At 56.0% G+C, this 225-nt stretch overlaps 1 protein-coding gene across 1 annotated transcript in view; it reads left to right on the top strand.

Moving 5' to 3' along the window:
• eno3 (enolase 3, (beta, muscle)) overlaps nucleotides 1-225 on the top strand; it is a 14,469-nt gene that overhangs the window by 11,797 nt on the left and 2,447 nt on the right. The window lies entirely within an intron of this gene.

Raw genomic sequence — 225 nt, 5'->3', positions numbered from 1 at the left:
CTCCCTCACTCCCTCCCTCACTCATGCACTCACGCACTCACGCACTCACGCACTCACTCACTCTCTCACTCACGCACTCACTCTCTCACTCACTCACACACTCACACTCACGCACACGCTCTCACAGGCACTCACTCACTCTCTCACTCACTCTCTCTCTCACTCACTCACACACTCATGCACACGCTCTCACACTCACTCACACTCACGCACACGCTCTCACAC

The sequence above is a fragment of the Sinocyclocheilus anshuiensis genome, unplaced genomic scaffold, assembly GCF_001515605.1.
Source record: "Sinocyclocheilus anshuiensis isolate Anshui unplaced genomic scaffold, SAMN03320099.WGS_v1.1 scaffold1379, whole genome shotgun sequence".
In the NCBI taxonomy this organism is placed as follows: Eukaryota; Metazoa; Chordata; class Actinopteri; order Cypriniformes; family Cyprinidae; genus Sinocyclocheilus; species Sinocyclocheilus anshuiensis.
This window is presented reverse-complemented; position numbering and strand designations above follow the sequence as displayed.